The 24,266-nt window shown below is 40.3% G+C and overlaps 2 long non-coding RNA genes across 4 annotated transcripts in view; one reads left to right on the forward strand and one right to left on the reverse strand.

Moving 5' to 3' along the window:
* The window catches only part of LOC137638355 (uncharacterized), a 41,698-nt gene extending 32,393 nt beyond the window's left edge, over positions 1-9,305 (forward strand). Inside the window, exon 3 of the long non-coding RNA XR_011044101.1 lies at positions 8,901-9,305. This is a non-coding gene — a long non-coding RNA (uncharacterized lncRNA). The remainder of the gene's footprint in view (positions 1-8,900) is intronic.
* LOC137638354 (uncharacterized) overlaps positions 1-24,266 on the reverse strand; it is a 475,922-nt gene that overhangs the window by 108,621 nt on the left and 343,035 nt on the right. The gene's annotated exons all lie outside the window — the stretch shown is intronic.

A 24,266-nucleotide genomic window follows, 5' to 3' on the forward strand; every position in this document is an offset into this window, starting at 1 on the left:
ACTAGATTGCGTAGACGCCGTACTGATGAAAATTTGATATCGTACAAAAAATGTAGAGTACAGTTCTGTCGTGCCATGAAAGAAGCTAGACGCCAATCTTGGGTGGCTTTTGTTTCCTCCATTAACAGTAGAACACCACCATCTTCTGTATGGAGGAAAATAAAAAAAATTGCAGGCAAATTTACCCCGAACCCACACCAGTGTTGAAAGTGAATGGTCAGTTTGTGACTTTAGGAAATGAAGTTAGCAATGCCCTGGCTGACCATTTTTCATGTATCGTGCAAGAGTGTAGCAGTTCCTGGTCACCAGTACAGGAGCATTGAAGAAAAGAAAATTTTAAATTTTGCAACAGGAAGGGAAGAATCGTATAATTCTCCTTTTACTGAAAGAACTTGATTCCACACTCGCTACTTGCAATGATACAGCTCCTGGACCCGATGGAATTCCATATGCAATGGTTAAACATGTACATTTTAATACAAAGTTATTTATTTTAAGTATTATTAATAGAATATGACATGATCATAGTTACCCAAGTGTTTGGGAACTAGCCATTATTTTAGCCTTTTTAAAACCCGGTAAGGACAAGTTTTTAGCAGCAAGCTATCGACCTATTGCATTGACTTCGTGTTTATGTAAAATCATGGAGAAAATGGTCAATGTAAGGTTGATGTGGTACCTTGAAAAGAAGGGTATTTTATCACCGATTTAATGTGGATTCAAAAAAATGCACTCAACAACTCATGTGTTAATAAGACTTGAGTCCTCTATTTTTGAAGCCTTTGCTTCCAAACAGCACCATGTGACAGTTTTTTTCGACTTTGAAAAGGCATATGATACCACATGGAGATATGGTATACTTAAAAAATTCATGAACTAGGATTAAAAGGAGAACTACCACTATTTATTCAGTCATTTCTTTCGCATAGAGTTTTCCAAGTAAGAGTGGGGGAAACTCTATCAGAGAGTAAGTGTCAGGAAGAAGGAGTTCCTCAGGGGAGTGTGCTGAGTGTAACCCTGTTTGCACTAGCAATTAGTGGTATATCCTCAGTCATTCCCCGGGATGTTCTCTCAACATTATTTGTGGATGATCTCTCAATATCATTTGCTGGCACTAGAATGGCAATGGTTGAGAGAAAAATCCAACTCTCGATTGATAAAATTATCCAGTGGGCTGACATGAATGGATTTAAGTTCTCGACAAGTAAAACTACCATTGTCCATTTTTGTCGTATCCGGGGAGTACATCCAGACCCGGATATATACATTAAAGGTCAACGGATACCATGTGCAAGTGAAGCTAAATTTTTAGGTTTGATATTTGATTGTAGGCTTACATGGGTTTCTCACTTAAAAGTGGTAAAAGCTAAATGTGTTGAAGCTCTGAATATCTTAAAAGTATTGTCCCATACATCATGGGGGCCAGACCGCAATACCATTTTAAGATTATACAAGGCCTTGATTTTTTCCAAAATTAGTTATGGATGTGAAATATATTCTTCAGCCACCCCAAGCCGGTTAAAAATATTAGACTCGATACATCATGCAGGTATTAGATTGTCTACAGGAGCTTTTAAAACCTCGCCTATCCCAAGTCTCCTTGTTGATGCTGGAGAGTTACCGCTAGACCTCTACCGAATGTCTTCCATTATTCGGTATTGGTTTAGATTTCAAAGACTCCCTAACACACTAGCCTTTCAGACTGCAAGCCTTGTAAGACACGCATCATACTTTGAGTTGCACCCAAAATCTCCTCAACCTTATGGCTTTCGGGTGAAATGATTATTAAATAGTCTGGATATAATTAGAAGTAAGGTACTTCCATTCAAGGTATCATCAACGCCTCCATGGAAATTACTAGAGATATCTTTTTGTAAATATTTTATTGGAGATACGGCGTCAATGACCTTAGATGTCAGGATGCCTGAAAACTTTAAATCATTCATTCATTCATTCATTATTGGAAATAAGAAGAATGTGTCAGACCTAGAAGCCAGGTCTTTTTTTAATGAACATGTTAAAGAACATAGAGACTCAACTTTTATCTATACTGATGGCTCCAAATCTGATGCTGGCGTTGGATTTGGAGTACATAGTAATGATTTTAATTGTAGAGGTGCACTTCCTCTGACCGCTTCCGTATTTACTGCCGAACTGTATGGCATATTAACCGCTATTGAGAAAATAGCGTTGGAGAAGGAGGGTAATTTTACAATTTTTAGTGATGCAAGGAGTGTCCTTCAAGCTATAGAAGTTTTTAATTCTAATAACCCTCTAGTTTTAAAGATTTTAGAATGGCTTTTTATTATCGGACGGAGAGGTATAACTTCGATTTTGTTGGGTTCCAGCACATGTAGGTGTGTCTGGGAATGAGAAGGCAGATTCACTGGCTAAGAAGGCTGCATCCGAGTTGCTGCCAAGAAGGTATCTCATTCCCTGTAATGATTTCTTACCTGACATCAAGAAATTAGTTTGCAATAAATGGCAACAGCAATGGGATAGCCTAGATGGCAATAAAATGCGAGAGGTAACAAATGTCATATCTCCTTAGAGGTATAATATGATGCCCCGAAAATGGGAGACGTCTCTTTGTCATCTCCGTATTGGTCACACTCGGTTGACACGAGTTTCTGCTGAAGGGCCAACACCAACCGTATTGTGACGACTGTTTAGTACCTCTAACAGTGAGAAATTTGTTGACCGAATGCCCCAATTATAACAACTTAAGGAATAGATATTTGTTTGAGGCTCGAGGTGAGGATGGCAAGTTCGTCCTTGCCAAGATTCTTGGAAATGATGTGTCCTACTATGCAAGTGGCATTTTTAGATTTATTTCAGAAGCAGGTCTTCTGAAAACTATTTAACTTTTATGACATTCAACTTTTATGATTTTAATTGAATACTTTTATTTTTTTTATATATTTTTTTTTTATTTTATTTTTTTTTTTATTTTTGTATGCATGAATTAAATGTTACCGGCGTCAATGACCTTAGATGTCAGGATGCCTGAAAACTTTAAATCAATCAATCAATCAACAGTCCCTGGAATGGTGGCAGGATCGTTCGAACACGCTCAAAGGGATGCCACTGTCTTCCGGGCCTCCGGAACTACTTCTCTTCACAGACGCGTCAAAGGAGGGGTGGGGAGCCCATCTCCTAGGGAAGGCGGCGAGAGGAAGTTGGACGGAAGTCGAGAAAACTCTACATATCAATGTCCTGGAGATGAGAGCTGCCTAGGAAGCCTGTCTGCGCTTCGGGGCCCTCCTAAAAGGAAATACAGTGGCGCTGACGTCGGACAACGCCACAGTAGTGGCGTACATAAAGAAGAAAGGGGGATTGAAGTCAAAGGAGTTGTGCGTTCTCGCATTGCAGATCTTAAAATGGGCCGAAGAAGAACAAGTCAAGTTGCCGGCGAGATTCATTCCGGGAAAGAAAAATGTACTGGCCGCCGGCCTCAGCAGAGTAGGCCAAGTGGTGGGAACAGAATGGTCCCTTCACCCGGAAGTAGCGAAGTTCATCATCCGAATGTGGGGACCTCCGGTAATGGATCTCTTCGCAACAAGACTGAACGCACAACTTCCCGTATTCTGTTCTCCTGTCCCAGACACAAAGAGCATTGGAGGACGCCTTCCAGCACAAGTGGGACAACCTAGACGTTTACGCCTTTCCTCCTTTTGCTTTGATCAGGCAAGAGCTCAACAGAGCCAGGACAACCAACAACCTAAAGATGACTTTGGTAGTGCCATGGTGGCCGGAGAGGGAGTGGTTCGCGGATCTAAAAGGACTGGCAATACTCCCTCCGTAGCCTCTTCCAGACAGATCAGACCTACTGAGACAGCCACACTATCTAAGGTTCCACGAGAACCCTCAGTCCCTTCGTCTTCACGCTTGGAGGTTATCCAGCGCCTTCTGAGGAGGCAGGGATATTCGGCGAAAACAGCAGACAGGATGTCTCGGTATCTTACAGTCCTCAACAGCAGTATACCAGGCAAAATGGGCAGCTTTTACAAGATGGCGTGCTTCAAAAAAAATCAAGCCCTTGGAAGTATCGATCCCGGACATCGCGGATTTTCTCGTCCACCTCAGGGATGAGGTGGGCATGTCAATCCCAGCAGTGAAAGGAGTACGAGCCGCTCTAGGACAAGTGTTTCTCTTGAAAGGAATGGATCTAGGTGCTTCTAGACATATTTCGCTGCTCATCAAGAGCTTTGAGCAGTCCTGTCCTCCCTTTTCTTCCAGGGTTCCTCAATGGGACGTGGCTAGAGTCCTTGATATGCTTAGTAAGCCCCCTTTCGAACCTTTTTGGCGCACTCGGCCAACTTGGCGCGCACGGCCGATTTGGCGCGCATGACCAACCTTATGCACACAACCAACACTGCGCGCGCGAATAACCAGGCGCACGCAATTAGTTGAAGTAAGCGAACAACTCTTATAACAGTTGCGCGCAGCCAACTTTACGCACGTGACCATTGTCATCAAGAGTTTTTCACTTATGACAGACTCTTCTGACTCTCGTCAAGCAAAGGGTTTGCCCACGCTCGCGCGCGTCCATCGTCATCAAGAGTTTTACTCTTATGACAGAAAGTCTTCTGACTCGTCGGGAGTGTTCGCGCGCACGCAAAAAACCCTGAGGGATACCTGCTGCCTAGGGGTTTCCGACTTTACAGGTAACTATGACACAGTTCCTTTGGGTTCTGGTCTTGTGAATCCCAGTGGGTTCACGTAACATGATTCCTGAAAATTCCATCAGCGACAGAGTTCCTGCGGGTTCTCGTCACAACATCCCTTAGGGTTGTGAGAAAGAAATTCACAAATAGATTCAGAACTCCTAGGTTCTCATCCAAATCTCTCTAGGTTCCCGCGATCCAGAGTTTTTTCTAAAAACTCTATGGTCGACCTCCCCCCCTACGGGATGGGTCTTCCAAATGCGTGACTTGATACATCACTCTATACTCCCAGCTGATTACTATGTCAGCCAGGCTGGTTTCACCAGCACCGATCCTTTCGTCTTCAAATGAACCAACGTCATCTTCACTCCACCCTCCCACTTTGAGAGGTTTGGTTAACAGACAGAAATTAGCGGGGAATGAAAAATTCTATACATTCCAGTTCATTTCCCCTGGCAGGCCTTGCCTGAATTAGACGGTAGTTTTCTCACTAGCGAGAAAGCGTTCGATGGCAACTCCTTTGGGTAAGCGGTCGATGGCAATTATGTCTGGTCTTCCCGAGAAGTTTTACAGAACTTCAATGGGTGTTGTTAAAACTTCATGAAGGCCGTAAGCCTTCCCGGAGCATGCGCTCCATCCAAGACAAGACCGTGAGGATATTGTCTTAAACTCGGGTTCTACCGTTTGAGCCAGCCTCTCGCGTCATTGTACCCTGGGTACGACGACTTGCCGTTTTACACGATAGGCTTCTGAGACTTTTCTACACTTACAGGGTTATTTTCTCGAACAAGATGTATTCCAAGATCGGTTGGACAGCTTAGAAGTGTATACCTTTTTTCCCCCATTCGGTCTGGTGAGAAAGTCCTCAGCCAAGTCAGGATAAGCAAGATCTAATCAATGACTCCGATATCCTCATTATGGCATCCCGCAGAATGGTTCCCTTACCTCCTGCAGCTCCTGATGGAGTTCTGAGGGATCTTTCTCCACGACATGATCTTCCAAGCAGCCACATGCTAACACTTTCCTAAGCCATAGCTTTACTTCGACTTAACTCCTGGGACGATCTTACACCGCCTCTCTCAGAGAGGCCTTTCGCAACGAGTTGCGGAAAAGATGTCTAGGCACCTCAGACACTTTTCAGCGTCGGTCTTCCAGGCGAAGTGTTCGGTCCTTTGTGACTGATGTCTGGAAGGGGATTCTCTCCCATCGATGTCTTTACTTATACAAAGTTTGAGATAACTTGTCCCCTGCTGGATCTCAACCTCCCCCTGGGAACGCAGTTCGGGTCCTAAAGTCCCTAATGTCCCCTCTCTACGAACCTTTGTCAGGCAGCAGATCGCTTCCTTACATGGAAGACGGCCCTTTCTACTCACTTTGGCTTTGACCAAGAGAGTTAGTGTGTTGTATGATCCATCTTCTGATGTCTCCTACTCTAGGAGACAGGGAGAAGTAATCCTCACAGGCATCCCTGAGTTGATTGCCATGACTCAAAATCCGAGTGTGCTGTACCCTAGGTGCAGCCCATTTTTGATAAAGAGAATTCGTTCGGTAACCGAAGACCCATCAAATGGGGTTTTACCCAGTGAAGAGTCTGTGGTGTTACCTTAAAAGAACCATTGGCACTGTTGACAAGCACGGGGAAGGTCAAGAGGAGGATCTCTAGGATATCTTTGCCCCCTGGGATCGGAAGGCAATTAAAGTTGCTCTCAATCTAGACCCTCCTCCATCCAAAGACCCAGAGCTCGTAACGTTGGTGGCATTGCTACGTCCCTGGGGTTTAAGAAACTACTCTGTGGTGCAGATACTTTAAGTGGGCATGTGAAAGCGTTGATCGACCTTCATGGCCCAGCACCTGCAAAGACGTAACCCATAAGAACATGGAGACCTTTTCCATTGGTCCTATGGTGGTCGCACAACAAATGGTCTAAACGCCTCTGGCTCCTTGATGGATAAGTAGCAGAGGGTTGAGGGCTGAGGTTATCCGGATTAGTCTGGGGTGAATGAGAAAGAATGACTGGCTCCTTTCTTCATTTCACCTTTTCCCCTCTGGGGGAAAACAGCTCCGCAAGCCTTAGCATAGCTGACCTTACCTCGCTGGAGGTAAGACTCATTTCCCTTGTGCGTGCCTCCTAAGTATAGAATAATACTTTGTTACATCCCCAGTACCTTTTTAAGGGAGGGTATTGGGTGAGTCTTTAAGAACAATAGGTTTTGTACTCTAGTTCCTATGTTAAAGACAAGCCGCACTGTTAGTTCCTTTCACACACAAGCTTCTGTAGGCCACTATCAGTGCAATACCTCATATCGGCACTTGATTTTAGCGAGGGTAGGGTCCCTTCTACTATCAATCACAGATGGAAATAGAGAGGACCCCGGGTCATGGCCTAGGCCAGTTGGTGAGGACTTCCTCCCTCCTAGGAGTAAATCACCCCTATAAATAGCGGAGGGTTTGTATCTACGCCGGAACAAATAACAAATTTGTAATTTGTATTTTTCCTAGTATACAAACCTGGAACTATTTATACAAATTGGCCCGCCACCCTGTCCCTGAGAAGTCCTGCCATAAAGCAAAGTGGTTACTCAGCCGAGAAGTGTGAGCGAGCGGGGTAGCGAGTCTACCCCACCCCCCACCTTCTAACTAATGGATGGGGTAGTTATCCCTTACTAAAATTATCATGGCTTGTCTTTCAGCTACGCCGAAAGTATACCCCTATAAATAGCTCCAGGTTTGTAGACTAGGAGAAATACAAATCACTTATACCCCTATAAATAGCTCCAGGTTTGTAGACTAGGAGAAATACAAATGACTTACACCCCTATAAATAGCTCCAGGTTTGTAGACTAGGAGAAATACAAATGACTTACACCCCTATAAATAGCTCCAGGTTTGTAGACTAGGAGAAATACAAATGACTTACACCCCTATAAATAGCTCCCGGTTTGTAGACTAGGAGAAATACAAATGACTTACACCACTATAAATAGCTCCCGGTTTGTAGACTAGGAGAAATACAAATGACTTACACCCCTATAAATAGCTCCAGGTTTGTAGACTAGGAGAAATACAAATGACTTATACCCCTATAAATAGCTTAGCTCCAGGTTTGAAGACTAGGAGAAATACAAATCACTTATACCCCTATAAATAGCTCCAGGTTTGTAGACTAGGAGAAATACAAATGACTTATACCCCTATAAATAGCTCCAGGTTTGTAGACTAGGAGAAATACAAATGACTTATACCCCTATAAATAGCTCCAGATTTGTAGACTAGGAGAAATACAAATGACTTACACCACTATAAATAGCTCCAGGTTTGAAGACTAGGAGAAATACAAATGACTTAACCCCTATAAATAGCTCAAGGTTCGTAGACTAGGAGAAATACAAATCACTTATACCCCTATAAATAGCTCCAGGTTTGTAGACTAGGAGAAATACAAATGACTTATACCCCTATAAATAGCTCCAGGTTTGTAGACTAGGAGAAATACAAATTACTTACAAATTTGTTATATCAAACTTGATTTTTTTGGCAAAAGTTTTCAGGTTAGTGTGTGGAGCTGTAAATCATTTAAAAAGTTAAATTCTTATCGTATGTGGGTAGTGAGGTCAGTGTACCATGTATGGTGTACTGTCGGAGTTAATTAACCTAGTTTACCTTTTTTTTTTTTTTTAGCTAAGATCTTTGTGTGAATCTAAATGTAAAAACTTGACATAGGAGCTCTAGCACATCATTTTACAAGTTCGTAAGATATCCCGATTTTTTGTTGTTGTCCTGAAATATCCTAATTTCTCTTCTTGAAATATCATAATTTTTGGGTCTTTAAATATCATAGTTTTGGTGGCTTGAATATCTTACTTGTGGGGAGTTCAAGCATCTTATTTTGAGGGCTTAAATATCTTGCTTTTTGGGTCTTTAAAAATCTTACTTTTTGGGTGGTTAGATATCTTACTTTTGGGGCTTTGGATATATACTTTTAGGGCTTAAGGTATCTTTCTTTTTTCGTCTTAAAATATCTTACTTTATGGGGTTTAGAATATCTTACTTAATAAAATATCCTACTTTTGTTTCCAATTGAGCTTATTTTTCAACACACATTATTGCTTAAGAATTACTGATTTATTAGAAATATATTTCTTAAGAATTACTGAAAACAGTACTAAATTTGTACTTTATAAATCTTGATTAGTAATTTTCTGTGAGTTCCTATTAAGACCTTTGACTTTCAGGCTTTCAACCAAACGGATGATGCACATTTGGACACTCTTGGTCAAGTCCTTCAGTTGGAGCAGAGCAAGTGGAACTTCTAAAACATCTTTTAGGTTTTTCACTATTAGCATTTAAATATCTAGTTCACGTTTTAAGTCTTGGATGGTGTACCAAGTTATATTGCGAGCTTACTCATTTACCTAAATGCTTTTATTTTTAGTTTCATGAATTTAGTTTTTATACAATAAATTCCCATTATAAATTGCTTTAATGAATAGTTGATGACTAAAATTTAGTTATGAATCAATATGTCAATAACTAAGATTGAAATCTTGTAAAAAATCTAATTGGGAAATCATATTATTGTTCCCTCTAATACATAAATAAAGCTTCAGAAGATTGCAATGTAAAATTGGAAATGTTTCTGTTATGTATACAATGTAATTTAAGTTTCATACATTGTCATATATGTAAATTGAGTTTTGAAAATTTCTGTCAAGATGATGATTTAAATGTGACCAAAAATATGTGGGTTTTCAATGTTGTGAATTTTTTTATCTGTCAATGAAAATTTAGTTTTAAATTTGTAGATTTTGTGTCAAACTGCTGCATAGTCGTTTTATGTGTATATTTTTGGGCTCAAGCCATGTCGTCCTGATGGAAGGTTCCTTCAGTTTCTTCCTTTTGATATATATGACTACCATAAACATTCCCAGAGAATTAAACTGAAGGTTTCACTGAATTCTAACTTCTGGCACGAGTACCCTAAAGGTTTCCCTCTAGGATATCGTATATCAACAGAGGACGCATGCATTAACACGCCACATGACTATCTGCACCCCACCTAGCGTTTACGCTTCGAGGGGGAAAGGTGGCAAGGTAACTGAGGAGATTTTCTTGAAAAAAAGGCCCTATTTTTGGGGTCTGAATCTAGTTAGGGGGTCAGAGAAAATGTTCAAAAATTTTTCGGTGTAGGATTTTGTGTTAGACTGCAGCATAGTCGTTTTATGGGTATATATGTGGTCATCGCATATTTTCGCTGTCCAACTAAAATTATAGAAGATATATGGGATTTTCTTGAAAAAAGGGCCTATTTTGGGGGTCCGAATCTAGTAAGGGCCGGGGTCAGAGAAAGTGCCCCAAAATTTTCGGTGTCAGATTTTGTGTTAGACTGCAGCATAGATTCGTTTTATGGGTATATATGTGGTCATGGCATATTTTTGCTGTCCGACTAAAATTATAGAAGATATATGGGATTTTCTTGAAAAAAGGGCCTATTTTGGGGGTCCGAATCTAGTAAGGGCCACGTCAGAGAAAGAGCCCCAAAATTTTCGGTGTCAGATTTTGTGTTAGACTGCAGCATAGATTCGTTTTATGGGTATATATGTGGTCATCGCATATTTTTGCTGTCCGACTAAAATTATAGAAGATATATGGGATTTTCTTGAAAAAAGGGCCTATTTTGGGGGTCCGAATCTAGTAAGGGCTGGGGTCAGAGAAAGTGCCCCAAAATTTTCGGTGTCAGATTTTGTGTTAGACTGCAGCATAGATTCGTTTTATGGGTATACATGTGGTCATCGCAGATTTTCGCTGTCCGACTAAAATTATAGAAGATATATGGGATTTTATTGAAAAAAGGGCCTATTTTGGGGGTCCGAATCTAGTAAGGGCCGGGTCAGAGAAAGTGCCCCAAAATTTTCGGTGTCAGATTTTGTGTTAGACTGCAGCATAGATTCGTTTTATGGGTATATATGTGGTCATCGCATATTTTCGCTGTCCGACTAAAATTATAGAAGATATATGGGATTTTCTTGAAAAAAGGGCCTATTTTGGGGGTCCGAATCTAGTAAGGGCCGGGGTCAGAGAAAGTGCCCCAAAATTTTCGGTGTCAGATTTTGTGTTAGACTGCAGCATAGATTCGTTTTATGGGTATATATGTGGACATCGCATAATTTCGCTGTCCGACTAAAATTATAGAAGATATATGGGATTTTCTTGAAAAAAGGGCCTATTTTGGGGGTCCGAATCTAGTAAGGGCCGGGGTCAGAGAAAGTGCCCCAAAATTTTCGGTGTCAGATTTTGTGTTAGACTGCAGCATAGATTCGTTTTATGGGTTTATATGTGGACATCGCATAATTTCGCTGTCCGACTAAAATTATAGAAGATATATGGGATTTTCTTGAAAAAAAGGCCTATTTTGGGGGTCCGAATCTAGTAAGGGCCGGGGTCAGAGAAAGTGCCCCAAAATTTTCGGTGTCAGATTTTGTGTTAGATTGCAGCATAGATTCGTTTTATGGGTATATATGTGGACATCGCATAATTTCGCTGTCCGACTAAAATTATAGAAGATATATGGGATTTTCTTGAAAAAAGGGCCTATTTTGGGGGTCCGAATCTAGTAAGGGCCGGGGTCAGAGAAAGTGCCCCAAAATTTTCGGTGTCAGATTTTGTGTTAGACTGCAGCATAGATTCGTTTTATGGGTATACATGTGGTCATCGCAGATTTTCGCTGTCCGACTAAAATTATAGAAGATATATGGGATTTTCTTGAAAAAAGGGCCTATTTTGGGGGTCCGAATCTAGTAAGGGCCGGGGTCAGAAAAAGTGCCCCAAAATTTTCGGTGTCAGATTTTGTGTTAGACTGCAGCATAGATTCGTTTTATGGGTATATATGTGGTCATCGCAGATTTTCGCTGTCCGACTGAAATTATAGAAGATATATGGGCTTTTCTTGAAAAAAGGGCCTATTTTGGGGGTCCGAATCCAGTAAGGGCTGGGGTCAGAGAAAGTGCCCCAAAATTTTCGGTGTCAGATTTTGTGTTAGACTGCAGCATAGATTCGTTTTATGGGTATATATGTGGTCATCGCAGATTTTCGCTGTCCGACTAAAATTATAGAAGATATATGGGATTTTCTTGAAAAAGGGCCTATTTTGGGGGTCCGAACCTAGTAAGGGCCGGGGTCAGAGAGTGTGCCCCAAAATTTTCGGTGTCAGATTTTGTGTTAGACTGCAGCATAGATTCGTTTTATGGGTATATATGTGGTCATCGCATATTTTCGCTGTCCGACTAAAATTATAGAATATATATGGGATTTTCTTGAAAAAAGGGCCTATTTTGGGGGTCCGAATCTAGTAAGTGCCCCAAAATTTTCGGTGTCAGATTTTGTGTTAGACTGCAGCATAGATTCGTTTTATGGGTATATATGTGGTCATGGCATATTTTCGCTGTTCGACTAAAATTATAGAAGATATATGGGATTTTCTTGAAAAAGGTCCTATTTTTGGGGTCCGAATCTAGTAAGGGCCGGGGTCAGAGAAAGTGCCCCAAAATTTTCGGTGTCAGATTTTGTGTTAGACTGCAGCATAGATTCGTTTTATGGGTATATATGTGGTCATCGCATATTTTCGCTGTCCGACTAAAATTATAGAAGATATATGGGATTTTCTTGAAAAAAGGGCCTATTTTGGGGGTCCGAATCTAGTAAGGGCCGGGGTCAGAGAAAGTGCCCCAAAATTTTCGGTGTCAGATTTTGTGTTAGACTGCAGCATAGATTCGTTTTATGGGTATATGTGTGGACATCGCATAATTTCGCTGTCCTACTAAAATTATAGAAGATATATGGGATTTTCTTGAAAAAAGGGCCTATTTTGGGGGTCCGAATCTAGTAAGGGCCGGGGTCAGAGAAAGTGCCCCAAAATTTTCGGTGTCAGATTTTGTGTTAGACTGCAGCATAGATTCGTTTTATGGGTATATATGTGGTCATGGCATATTTTTGCTGTTCGACTAAAATTATAGAAGATATATGGGATTTTCTTGAAAAAAGGGCCTATTTTGGGGGTCCGAATCTATTAAGGGCCGGGGTCAGAGAAAGTGCCCCAAAATTTTCGGTGTCAGATTTTGTGTTAGACTGCAGCATAGATTCGTTTTATGGGTATATATGTGGTCATCGCAGATTTTCGCTGTCCGACTAAAATTATAGAAGATATATGGGATTTTCTTGAAAAAAGGGCCTATTTTGGGGGTCCGAATCTAGTAAGGGCCGGGTCAGAGAAAGTGCCCCAAAATTTTCGGTGTCAGATTTTGTGTTAGACTGCAGCATAGATTCGTTTTATGGGTATATATGTGGTCATGGCATATTTTCGCTGTCCGACTAAAATTATAGAAGATATATGGGATTTTCTTGAAAAAAGGGCCTATTTTGGGGGTCCGAATCTAGTAAGGGCCGGGGTCAGAGAAAGTGCCCTAAAATTTTCGGTGTCAGATTTTGTGTTAGACTGCAGCATAGATTCGTTTTATGGGTATATATATGGTCATCGCATATTTTCGCTGTCCGACTAAAATTATAGAAGATATATGGGATTTTCTTGAAAAAGGGCCTATTTTGGGGGTCCGAATCTAGTAAGGGCCGGGGTCAGAGAAAGTGCCCCAAAATTTTCGGTGTCAGATTTTGTGTTAGACTGCAGCCAAGATTCGTTTTATGGGTATATGTGTGGACATCGCATAATTTCGCTGTCCGACTAAAATTATAGAAGATATATGGGATTTTCTTGAAAAAAGGGCCTATTTTGGGGGTCCGAATCTAGTAAGTGCCCCAAAATTTTCGGTGTCAGATTTTGTGTTAGACTGCAGCATAGATTCGTTTTATGGGTATATATGTGGTCATCGCATATTTTCGCTGTCAGACTAAAATTATAGAAGATATATGGGATTTTCTTGAAAAAAGGGCCTATTTTGGGGGTCCGAATCTAGTAAGGGCCGGGGTCAGAGAAAGAGCCCCAAAATTTTCGGTGTCAGATTTTGTGTTAGACTGTACCATAGATTCGTTTTATGGGTATATATGTGGTCATCGCATATTTTTGCTGTCCGACTAAAATTATAGAAGATATATGGAATTTTCTTGAAAAAAGGGCCTATTTTGGGGGTCCGAATCTAGTAAGGGCTGGGGTCAGAGAAAGTGCCCCAAAATTTTCGGTGTCAGATTTTGTGTTAGACTGCAGCATAGATTCGTTTTATGGGTTTATATGTGGACATCGCATAATTTCGATGTTTGACTAAAATTATAGAAGATATATGGGATTTTCTTGAAAAAAGGGCCTATTTTGGGGGTCCGAATCTAGTAAGGGCCGGGGTCAGAGAAAGTGCCCCAAAATTTCGGTGTCAGATTTCATGTTAGACTGCAGCATAGATTCGTTTTATGGGTATATGTGTGGACATCGCATAATTTCGCTCTCCGAGTAAAATTATAGAAGATATATGGGATTTTCTTGAAAAAAGGGCCTATTTTGGGGGTCCGAATCTAGTAAGGGCTGGGGTCAGAGAAAGTGCCCCAAATTTTTCGGAGTCAGATTTTGTGTTAGACTGCAGCATAGATTCGTTTTATGGGTATACATGTGGTCATCGCAGATTTTCGCTGTCCGACTAAAATTATAGAAGATATATGGGATTTTCTTGAAAAAAGGGCCTATTTTGGGGGTCCGAATCTAGTAAGGGCCGGGTCAGAGAAAGTGCCCCAAAATTTTTGGTGTCAGATTTTGTGTTAAACTGCAGCATAGATTCGTTTTATGGGTATATATGTGGTCATCGCATATTTTCGCTGTCCGACTAAAATTATAGAAGATATATGGGATTTTCTTGAAAAAAGGGCCTATTTCAGGGGCCCGAATCTAGTAAGGGCCGGGGTCAGAGAAAGTGCCCCAAAATTTTCGGTGTCAGATTTTGTGTTAGACTGCAGCATAGATTCGTTTTATGGGTATATATGTGGACATCGCATAATTTCGCTGTCCGACTAAAATTATAGAAGATATATGGGATTTTCTTGAAAAAAGGGCCTATTTTGGGGGTCCGAATCTAGTAAGGGCCGGGGTCAGAGAAAGTGCCCCAAAATTTTCGGTGTCAGATTTTGTGTTAGACTGCAGCATAGATTCGTTTTATGGGTTTATATGTGGACATCGCATAATTTCGCTGTCCGACTAAAATTATAGAAGATATATGGGCTTTTCTTGAAAAAAGGGCCTATTTTGGGGGTCCGAATCTAGTAAGGGCTGGGGTCAGAGAAAGTGCCCCAAAATTTTCGGTGTCAGATTTTGTGTTAGACTGCAGCATAGATTCGTTTTATGGGTTTATATGTGGACATTGCATAATTTCGCTGTCCGACTAAAATTATAGAAGATATATGGGATTTTCTTGAAAAAAGGGCCTATTTTGGGGGTCCGAATCTAGTAAGGGCCGGGGTCAGAGAAAGTGCCCCAAAATTTTCGGTGTCAGATTTTGTGTTAGACTGCAGCATAGATTCGTTTTATGGGTATATGTGTGGACATCGCATAATTTCGCTGTCCGAGTAAAATTATAGAAGATATATGGGATTTTCTTGAAAAAGGGCCTTATTTTTGGGGTCCGAAACGAGTAAGGGCCGGGGTCAGAGATAATGCCCCAATATTTTCGGTGTCAGATTTTGTGTTAGACTACAGCATAGAGTCGTTTTATGGGTATAAATGTGGTCATCGCATATTTTTGCTCTACGGCTAAAATTATAGAAGATATATGAGTTTTTATTGAAAAAGGGCCTTATTTTTGGGGTCCGAAACGAGTAAGGGCCGGGGTCAGAGATAATGCCCCAATATTTTCGGTGTCAGATTTTGTGTTAGACTACAGCATAGAGTCGTTTTATGGGTATAAATGTGGTCATCGCATATTTTCGCTCTACGGCTAAAATTATAGAAGATATATGAGTTTTTATTGAAAAAGGGCCTTATTTTTGGGGTCCGAAACGAGTAAGGGCCGGGGTCAGAGATAATGCCCCAATATTTTCGGTGTCAGATTTTGTGTTAGACTACAGCATAGAGTCGTTTTATGGGTATAAATGTGGTCATCGCATATTTTCGCTCTGGGGCTAAAATTATAGAAGATATATGAGTTTTTATTGAAAAAGGGCCTTATTTTTGGGGTCCGAAACGAGTAAGGGCCGGGGTCAGAGATAATGCCCCAATATTTTCGGTGTCAGATTTTGTGTTAGACTACAGCATAGAGTCGTTTTATGGGTATAAATGTGGTCATCGCATATTTTCGCTCTACGGCTAAAATTATAGAAGATATATGAGTTTTTATTGAAAAAGGGCCTTATTTTTGGGGTCCGAAACGAGTAAGGGCCGGGGTCAGAGATAATGCCCCAATATTTTCGGTGTCAGATTTTGTGTTAGACTACAGCATAGAGTCGTTTTATGGGTATAAATGTGGTCATCGCATATTTTCGCTCTACGGCTAAAATTATAGAAGATATATGAGTTTTTATTGAAAAAGGGCCTTATTTTTGGGGTCCGAAACGAGTAAGGGCCGGGGTCAGAGATAATGCCCCAATATTTTCGGTGTCAGATTTTGTGTTAGACTACAGCATAGAGTCGTTTTATGGGTATAAATGTGGTCATCGCATATTTTCGCTCTACGGCTAAAATTATAGAAGATATATGAGTTTTTATTGAAAAAGGGCCTTATTTTTGGGGTCCGAAACGAGTAAGGGCCGGGGTCAGAGATAATGCCCCAATATTTTCGGTGTCAGATTTTGTGTTAGACTACAGCATAGAGTCGTTTTATGGGTATAAATGTGATCATCGCATATTTTCGCTCTACGGCTAAAATTATAGAAGATATATGAGTTTTTATTGAAAAAGGGCCTTATTTTTGGGGTCCGAAACGAGTAAGGGCCGGGGTCAGAGATAATGCCCCAATATTTTCGGTGTCAGATTTTGTGTTAGACTACAGCATAGAGTCGTTTTATGGGTATAAATGTGGTCATCGCATATTTTCGCTCTACGGCTAAAATTATAGAAGATATATGAGTTTTTATTGAAAAAGGGCCTTATTTTTGGGGTCCGAAACGAGTAAGGGCCGGGGTCAGAGATAATGCCCCAATATTTTCGGTGTCAGATTTTGTGTTAGACTACAGCATAGAGTCGTTTTATGGGTATAAATGTGGTCATCGCATATTTTCGCTCTACGGCTAAAATTATAGAAGATATATGAGTTTTTATTGAAAAAGGGCCTTATTTTTGGGGTCCGAAACGAGTAAGGGCCGGGGTCAGAGAAAGTGCCCCAAAATTTTCGGTGTCAGATTTTGTGTTAGACTACAGCATAGAGTCGTTTTATGGGTATAAATGTGGTCATCGCATATTTTCGCTCTGGGGCTAAAATTATAGAAGATATATGAGTTTTTATTGAAAAAGGGCCTTATTTTTGGGGTCCGAAAAGAGCAAGGGCCGGGGTCAGAGATAATGCCCCAATATTTTCGGTGTCAGATTTTGTGTTAGACTACAGCATAGTCGTTTTATGGGTATAAATGTGGTCATCGCATATTTTCGCTCTGGGGCTAAAATTATAGAAGATATATGAGTTTTTATTGAAAAAGGGCCTTATTTTTGGGGTCCGAAACGAGTAAGGGCCGGGGTCAGATATAATGCCCCAATATTTTCGGTGTCAGATTTTGTGTTAGACTACAGCATAGTCGTTTTATGGGTATAAATGTGGTCATCGCATATTTTTGCTCTACGGCTAAAATTATAGAAGATATATGAGTTTTTATTGAAAAAGGGGCTTATTTTTGGGGTCCGAAACGAGTAAGGGCCGGGGTCAGAGATAATGCCCCAATATTTTCGGTGTCAGATTTTGTGTTAGACTACAGCATAGAGTCGTTTTATGGGTATAAATGTGGTCATCGCATATTTTCGCTCTACGGCTAAAATTATAGAAGATATATGAGTTTTTATTGAAAAAGGGCCTTATTTTTGGGGTCCGAAACGAGTAAGGGCCGGGGTCAGAGATAATGCCCCAATATTTTCGGTGTCAGATTTTGTGTTAGACTACAGCATAGAGTCGTTTTATGGGTATAAATGTGGTCATCGCATATTTTCGCTCTGGGGCTAAAATTATAGAAGATATATGAGTTTTTATTGAAAAAGGGCCTTATTTTTGGGGTCCGAAAAGAGCAAGGGCCGGGGTCAGAGATAATGCCCCAATATTTTCGGTGTCAGATTTTGTGTTAGACTACAGCATAGTCGTTTTATGGGTATAAATGTGGTCATCGCATATTTTCGCTCTGGGGCTAAAATTATAGAAGATATATGAGTTTTTATTGAAAAAGGGCCTTATTTTTGGGGTCCGAAACGAGTAAGGGCTGGGGTCAGAGATAATGCCCCAATATTTTCGGTGTCAGATTTTGTGTTAGACTACAGCATAGAGTCGTTTTATGGGTATAAATGTGGTCATCGCATATTTTCGCTCTACGGCTAAAATTATAGAAGATATATGAGTTTTTATTGAAAAAGGGCCTTATTTTTGGGGTCCGAAACGAGTAAGGGCCGGGGTCAGAGATAATGCCCTAATATTTTCGGTGTCAAATTTTGTGTTAGGCTACAGCATAGAGTCGTTTTATGGGTATAAATGTGGTCATCGCATATTTTCGCTCTACGGCTAAAATTATAGAAGATATATGAGTTTTTATTGAAAAAGGGCCTTATTTTTGGGGTCCGAAACGAGTAAGGGCCGGGGTCAGAGATAATGCCCCAATATTTTCGGTGTCAGATTTTGTGTTAGACTGCAGCATAGATTCGTTTTATGGGTATATGTGTGGACATCGCATAATTTCGCTGTCCTACTAAAATTATAGAAGATATATGGGATTTTCTTGAAAAAAGGGCCTATTTTGGGGGTCCGAATCTAGTAAGGGCCGGGGTCAGAGAAAGTGCCCCAAAATTTTCGGTGTCAGATTTTGTGTTAGACTGCAGCATAGATTCGTTTTATGGGTATATATGTAGTCATGGCATATTTTTGCTGTTCGACTAAAATTATAGAAGATATATGAGTTTTTATTGAAAAAGGGGCTTATTTTTGGGGTCCGAAACGAGTAAGGGCCGGGGTCAGAGATAATGCCCCAATATTTTCGGTGTCAGATTTTGTGTTAGACTACAGCATAGAGTCGTTTTATGGGTATAAATGTGGTCATCGCATATTTTCGCTCTACGGCTAAAATTATAGAAGATATATGAGTTTTTATTGAAAAAGGGCCTTATTTTTGGGGTCCGAAACGAGTAAGGGCCGGGGTCAGAGATAATGCCCCAATATTTTCGGTGTCAGATTTTGTGTTAGACTACAGCATAGAGTCGTTTTATGGGTATAAATGTGGTCATCGCATATTTTCGCTCTACGGCTAAAATTATAGAAGATATATGAGTTTTTATTGAAAAAGGGCCTTATTTTTGGGGTCCGAAACGAGTAAGGGCCGGGGTCAGAGATAATGCCCCAATATTTTCGGTGTCAGATTTTGTGTTAGACTACAGCATAGAGTCGTTTTATGGGTATAAATGTGGTCATCCCATATTTTCGCTCTGGGGCTAAAATTATAGAAGATATATGAGTTTTTATTGAAAAAGGGCCTTATTTTTGGGGTCCGAAACGAGTAAGGGCCGGGGTCAGAGATAATGCCCCAATATTTTCGGTGTCAGATTTTGTGTTAGACTACAGCATAGAGTCGTTTTATGGGTATAAATGTGGTCATCGCATATTTTCGCTCTGGGGCTAAAATTATAGAAGATATACGAGTTTTTATTGAAAAAGGGCCTTATTTTTGGGGTCCGAAACGAGTAAGGGCCGGGGTCAGAGATAATGCCCCAATATTTTCGGTGTCAGATTTTGTGTTAGACTACAGCATAGAGTCGTTTTATGGGTATAAATGTGGTCATCGCATATTTTCGCTCTGGGGCTAAAATTATAGAAGATATATGAGTTTTTATTGAAAAAGGGCCTTATTTTTGGGGTCCGAAACGAGTAAGGGCCGGGGTCAGAGATAATGCCCCAATATTTTCGGTGTCAGATTTTGTGTTAGACTACAGCATAGAGTCGTTTTATGGGTATAAATGTGGTCATCGCATATTTTCGCTCTACGGCTAAAATTATAGAAGATATATGAGTTTTTATTGAAAAAGGGGCTTATTTTTGGGGTCCGAAACGAGTAAGGGCCGGGGTCAGAGATAATGCCCCAATATTTTCGGTGTCAGATTTTGTGTTAGACTACAGCATAGAGTCGTTTTATGGGTATAATGTGGTCATCGCATATTTTCGCTCTACGGCTAAAATTATAGAAGATATATGAGTTTTTATTGAAAAAGGGCCTTATTTTTGGGGTCCGAAACGAGTAAGGGCCGGGGTCAGAGATAATGCCCCAATATTTTCGGTGTCAGATTTTGTGTTAGACTACAGCATAGAGTCGTTTTATGGGTATAAATGTGGTCATCGCATATTTTCGCTCTACGGCTAAAATTATAGAAGATATATGAGTTTTTATTGAAAAAGGGGCTTATTTTTGGGGTCCGAAACGAGTAAGGGCCGGGGTCAGAGATAATGCCCCAATATTTTCGGTGTCAGATTTTGTGTTAGACTACAGCATAGAGTCGTTTTATGGGTATAAATGTGGTCATCGCATATTTTCGCTCTACGGCTAAAATTATAGAAGATATATGAGTTTTTATTGAAAAAGGGCCTTATTTTTGGGGTCCGAAACGAGTAAGGGCCGGGGTCAGAGATAATGCCCCAATATTTTCGGTGTCAGATTTTGTGTTAGACTACAGCATAGTCGTTTTATGGGTATAAATGTGGTCATCGCATATTTTCGCTCTACGGCTAAAATTATAGAAGATATATGAGTTTTTATTGAAAAAAGGGCCTTATTTTTGGTGTCCGAAACGAGTAAGGGCCGGGGTCAGAGATAATGCCCCAATATTTTCGGTGTCAGATTTTGTGTTAGACTACAGCATAGAGTCGTTTTATGGGTATAAATGTGGTCATCGCATATTTTCGCTCTACGGCTAAAATTATAGAAGATATATGAGTTTTTATTGAAAAAGGGCCTTATTTTTGGGGTCCGAAACGAGTAAGGGCCGGGGTCAGAGATAATGCCCCAATATTTTCGGTGTCAGATTTTGTGTTAGACTACAGCATAGTCGTTTTATGGGTATAAATGTGGTCATCGCATATTTTTGCTCTACGGCTAAAATTATAGAAGATATATGAGTTTTTATTGAAAAAGGGCCTTATTTTTGGGGTCCGAAACGAGTAAGGGCCGGGGTCAGAGATAATGCCCCAATATTTTCGGTGTCAGATTTTGTGTTAGACTACAGCATAGTCGTTTTATGGGTATAAATGTGGTCATCGCATATTTTCGCTCTACGGCTAAAATTATAGAAGATATATGAGTTTTTATTGAAAAAGGGGCTTATTTTTGGGGTCCGAAACGAGTAAGGGCCGGGGTCAGAGATAATGCCCCAATATTTTCGGTGTCAGATTTTGTGTTAGACTACAGCATAGAGTCGTTTTATGGGTATAAATGGGGTCATCGCATATTTTCGCTCTACGGCTAAAATTATAGAAGATATATGAGTTTTTATTGAAAAAGGGCCTTATTTTTGGGGTCCGAAACGAGTAAGGGCCGGGGTCAGAGATAATGCCCCAATATTTTCGGTGTCAGATTTTGTGTTAGACTACAGCATAGAGTCGTTTTATGGGTATAAATGTGGTCATCGCATATTTTCGCTCTACGGCTAAAATTATAGAAGATATATGAGTTTTTATTGAAAAAGGGCCTTATTTTTGGGGTCCGAAACGAGTAAGGGCCGGGGTCAGAGATAATGCCCCAATATTTTCGGTGTCAGATTTTGTGTTAGACTACAGCATAGAGTCGTTTTATGGGTATAAATGTGGTCATCGCATATTTTCGCTCTACGGCTAAAATTATAGAAGATATATGAGTTTTTATTGAAAAAGGGCCTTATTTTTGGGGTCCGAAACGAGTAAGGGCCGGGGTCAGAGATAATGCCCCAATATTTTCGGTGTCAGATTTTGTGTTAGACTACAGCATAGAGTCGTTTTATGGGTATAAATGTGGTCATCCCATATTTTCGCTCTGGGGCTAAAATTATAGAAGATATATGAGTTTTTATTGAAAAAGGGCCTTATTTTTGGGGTCCGAAACGAGTAAGGGCCGGGGTCAGAGATAATGCCCCAATATTTTCGGTGTCAGATTTTGTGTTAGACTACAGCATAGAGTCGTTTTATGGGTATAAATGTGGTCATCGCATATTTTCGCTCTGGGGCTAAAATTATAGAAGATATACGAGTTTTTATTGAAAAAGGGCCTTATTTTTGGGTCCGAAACGAGTAAGGGCCGGGGTCAGAGATAATGCCCCAATATTTTCGGTGTCAGATTTTGTGTTAGACTACAGCATAGAGTCGTTTTATGGGTATAAATGTGGTCATCGCATATTTTCGCTCTGGGGCTAAAATTATAGAAGATATATGAGTTTTTATTGAAAAAGGGCCTTATTTTTGGGGTCCGAAACGAGTAAGGGCCGGGGTCAGAGATAATGCCCCAATATTTTCGGTGTCAGATTTTGGTTAGACTACAGCATAGAGTCGTTTTATGGGTATAAATGTGGTCATCGCATATTTTCGCTCTACGGCTAAAATTATAGAAGATATATGAGTTTTTATTGAAAAAGGGCCTTATTTTTGGGGTCCGAAACGAGTAAGGGCCGGGGTCAGAGATAATGCCCCAATATTTTCGGTGTCAGATTTTGTGTTAGACTACAGCATAGAGTCGTTTTATGGGTATAAATGTGGTCATCGCATATTTTCGCTCTACGGCTAAAATTATAGAAGATATATGAGTTTTTATTGAAAAAGGGCCTTATTTTTGGGGTCCGAAACGAGTAAGGGCCGGGGTCAGAGATAATGCCCCAATATTTTCGGTGTCAGATTTTGTGTTAGACTACAGCATAGAGTCGTTTTATGGGTATAAATGTGGTCATCGCATATTTTCGCTCTGGGCTAAAATTATAGAAGATATATGAGTTTTTATTGAAAAAGGGCCTTATTTTTGGGGTCTGAAACGAGTAAGGGCCGGGGTCAGAGATAATGCCCCAATATTTTCGGTGTCAGATTTTGTGTTAGACTACAGCATAGAGTCGTTTTATGGGTATAAATGTGGTCATCGCGTATTTTCGCTCTACGGCTAAAATTATAGAAGATATATGAGTTTTTATTAAAAAACGGGCTTATTTTTTGGGTCCGAAACGAGTAAGGGCCGGGGTCAGAGATAATTCCCCAATATTTTCGGTGTCAGATTTTGTGTTAGACTACAGCATAGAGTCGTTTTATGGGTATAAATGTGGTCATCGCATATTTTCGCTCTACGGCTAAAATTATAGAAGATATATGAGTTTTTATTGAAAAAGGGCTTATTTTTGGGGTCCGAAACGAGTAAGGGCCGGGGTCAGAGATAATGCCCCAATATTTTCGGTGTCAGATTTTGTGTTAGACTACAGCATAGAGTCGTTTTATGGGTATAAATGTGGTCTTCGCATATTTTCGCTCTACGGCTAAAATTATAGAAGATATATGAGTTTTTATTGAAAAAGGGCCTTATTTTTGGGGTCCGAAACGAGTAAGGGCCGGGGTCAGAGATAATGCCCCAATATTTTCGGTGTCAGATTTTGTGTTAGACTACAGCATAGAGTCGTTTTATGGGTATAAATGTGGTCATCGCATATTTTCGCTCTACGGCTAAAATTATAGAAGATATATGAGTTTTTATTGAAAAAGGGCCTTATTTTTGGGGTCCGAAACGAGTAAGGGCCGGGGTCAGAGATAATGCCCCAATATTTTCGGTGTCAGATTTTGTGTTAGACTACAGCATAGAGTCGTTTTATGGGTATAAATGTGGTTATCGCGTATTTTCGCTCTACGGCTAAAATTATAGAAGATATATGAGTTTTTATTGAAAAAGGGGCTTATTTTTGGGGTCCGAAACGAGTAAGGGCCGGGGTCAGAGATAATGCCCCAATATTTTCGGTGTCAGATTTTGTGTTAGACTACAGCATAGAGTCGTTTTATGGGTATAAATGTGGTCATCGCATATTTTCGCTCTACGGCTAAAATTATAGAAGATATATGAGTTTTTATTGAAAAAGGGCCTTATTTTTGGGGTCCGAAACGAGTAAGGGCCGGGGTCAGAGATAATGCCCCAATATTTTCGGTGTCAGATTTTGTGTTAGACTACAGCATAGAGTCGTTTTATGGGTATAAATGTGGTCATCGCATATTTTCGCTCTACGGCTAAAATTATAGAAGATATATGAGTTTTTATTGAAAAAGGGCCTTATTTTTGGGGTCCGAAACGAGTAAGGGCCGGGGTCAGAGATAATGCCCCAATATTTTCGGTGTCAGATTTTGTGTTAGACTACAGCATAGAGTTGTTTTATGGGTATAAATGTGGTCATCGCATATTTTCGCTCTACGGCTAAAATTATAGAAGATATATGAGTTTTTATTGAAAAAGGGCCTTAT

Source organism: Palaemon carinicauda, chromosome 3 (genome assembly GCF_036898095.1).
Source record: "Palaemon carinicauda isolate YSFRI2023 chromosome 3, ASM3689809v2, whole genome shotgun sequence".
Classification (NCBI taxonomy): Eukaryota; Metazoa; Arthropoda; class Malacostraca; order Decapoda; family Palaemonidae; genus Palaemon; species Palaemon carinicauda.